This window comes from Engystomops pustulosus, chromosome 7, assembly GCF_040894005.1.
Source record: "Engystomops pustulosus chromosome 7, aEngPut4.maternal, whole genome shotgun sequence".
In the NCBI taxonomy this organism is placed as follows: domain Eukaryota; kingdom Metazoa; phylum Chordata; class Amphibia; order Anura; family Leptodactylidae; genus Engystomops; species Engystomops pustulosus.
The window spans coordinates 70,036,075-70,038,807 of NC_092417.1; positions in this window are offsets into that span (position 1 = coordinate 70,036,075).

Here is a 2,733-nt window from a genome sequence, read left to right on the forward strand (position 1 = left end):
ATGGAGGACTTCTCCCGAGCTGCACCAATTCCATGGAATACCGAACCCCCAAAGCTTCAAACGTGCTCTTAAAACCCATTTATTGAGGCAGGCCTATCACACTCGCTAACCGCATGCAACCTGTAACTCTCTTTATTAACCAATTCTAGGTACTTCTCATGTCTGTTTTCCAGAAAATGTCAGGTTCCTATTGTTTCATATGACGGTTTGTACTCAGTAATGTCTTGTTTTATTTGAATATGCTCCCCAGAATCTGTCACTTTCTAAAGATTCTTATAGTGTCCAGTCATACAAGAGAATAGAACACATATGTATTGCATTAGGAGGTGGCGGTATTGGGGGTTCTATGGCGATTATGTGAGCCTCACGGTTTTATAGTTCAGGTGCAGTACTGCCGACAACCAACACCCCGATTTATTTGTTGTGCCATAAGGATGTACATACATCCCCACAATTGTTGTGTGAATGCAGCTTAATTGTGAAGGCCCAGTTTTATCCTCTTAATGCGTTATTACCTTCACGTATATCATAATTCCATTAAAGGGAACCTACCACCACGATTCTACCTATAAAAGGTAGAACAGGTGGTAGGTGGATGTAAGGGTCGTGAGGATAGCTCTTTTTAGAGCTAATCCTCACGTCCCCGCTAACTTTTGGTAAACTTTATTGAACTAATATGGAAATTTAGTTATGCGGCTACTGGGGCGTACAGTAGCCGGGCACGAGGCTACACAGCGCGGCTACTCCACGCCCCAGTAGCGACATTACTCCTCCTACCCTGTTGTGTGCGGCGCACAGCTCCTCGTAGCTGCGCGCCCTCATCCGTCATGATGGCGTTCTGCGCATGCGCAGGGTAGGAGGAGTAACGTCGCTACTGGGGCGTGGAGTAGCCGCACTGTGTAGCCTCCTGCCCAGCTACTCCACGCCCCAGTAGCCGCAAAACTAAATTTACATATTACTTCAATAAAGTTTACCAAAAGTTAGCGGGGACGTGAGGATTAACTCTAAAAAGAGCTATCCTCGCGTCCCTTACATCCACCTACCACCCGTTCTACCTTTATAGGTAGAATCGTGGTGGTAGGTTCCCTTTAAATATGTATGAAGAGGGTTGACAAGCGGTACCCTCTCCATACACGGTGAGCAGTGGTGGATTAAGTGTCCCATTGCCTTTTCACACAACTAGGGCCCCCTCCCCACCGCCCAAACCAACATGTGCCCAGATGTTAGGACTTTGAATACTACTCTATATCCTTAATCCTACAATGTTCATAAAAGTAATTTAATGATGAACTTCAAACCTGCCCTTATAACCCGTCTACTTAGGAAAGCCAATCACATGTATTAGATATGGACTTTTGCTGTGTGCCAAGGTTGATGCCACACATGGCATTTTTGCTCTGTTTGTAAGCATCTTAATAGATGAACAGATTCAAAGCTGCCAAATGCATGGTATGGTTTTTAAAACGCATGCTTAACCCTTTCCGATTTTAGGGCACTTCTATAAAGAAAAGAGGAGACTCAATAAGGAAGACACTTTAATATAACAGATTTTATTACACATTTTGTTAATAGAGTCAGTAATTGATTATTTTACATAGTAAAACAATTCCTGCTCTGCTACATGGAACTACAAGTCCCAGCATGACTTGTAGTTACATCCTGGACAGATCTCCAGAAAGCTAAATGCAATGATGTACAAGTGATTGCTTTAGAGAAATGTTTTCTCCCAATATGAGGGCTCCATAAGGTTTTTGGCCATTTTAAAACTCCATTGCAGTGATCCTTATTTTTCAATACCTCATTTCAATCCCCCACAAAGTAGATAACCCCATACAAGGGCCATTACACTCCTCCTGTTCAGCCATATGTAAGTTGAGGCAGGCCCCGCTGGTCAGATCTTCCCAACGTCCATGGACCTATTAGAACACTGAGCATCTTAAAAAAGAAACTTTATAAGATATAAAATCACATAAACAGCATAAAGGAGAGTTCACTGTATAATGCAAACATCCACTATAAACAATCTGGCGGGACAGGAGGGGCGTAGAAATTTGCTGGACAAGCAGGTCTCTGGATGATGCTGTTCCGGGCGCTTGAACCACTTGCCCCTACAGGTCAGGCACCACACGGGTTGGCAGTAGAACTGCTGGCACTCTCCTTTGTTGGGCACGTAGCAGTACTTCACAAGCTTGATGTTGGCGTTAGTCTGCATACAGCCGATACAGGGCTCCAGTTCCCGGAATGAGTAGTTACAGGTATAACTTGTACGTACCTGATGACAAAGGGGATATGCAACACCCCTGCCAATATATGGGCAGAGGAGTAGCGAATAAGGCCCTCAACCTGTTAGAACCCATCTAGTGAGTCTGATCAACTCATAAAGAGGGAATGCAGTAAGTCTCAGGTAATCAGCAGCTGTAGATTCTGCCTGAACAGGCAAGGGTTAAATGGATGCGATTCTGTCTACCAATTGTATTGCACCATGTACACTGGAGTGTCATTGGAGAGTTAGCCACCGCCTGACCAGGATAACAAAACCCCTGAAAAGGGAGGGGCAAGTCCTCTTTTCCAGCCACCTCTGACCAGAAAGGTCAGTCAGTTCCAGAGATCTTAGCGCACATGCTCTTACCACAGGCCTCAGCTCTCACTATAGAGCACATCATGTCAGAGGAGAGAAACTGTCTGCGCACCATCAGCACTAACACTCAGCTAAACCCAGGATAAAAGCTGCAC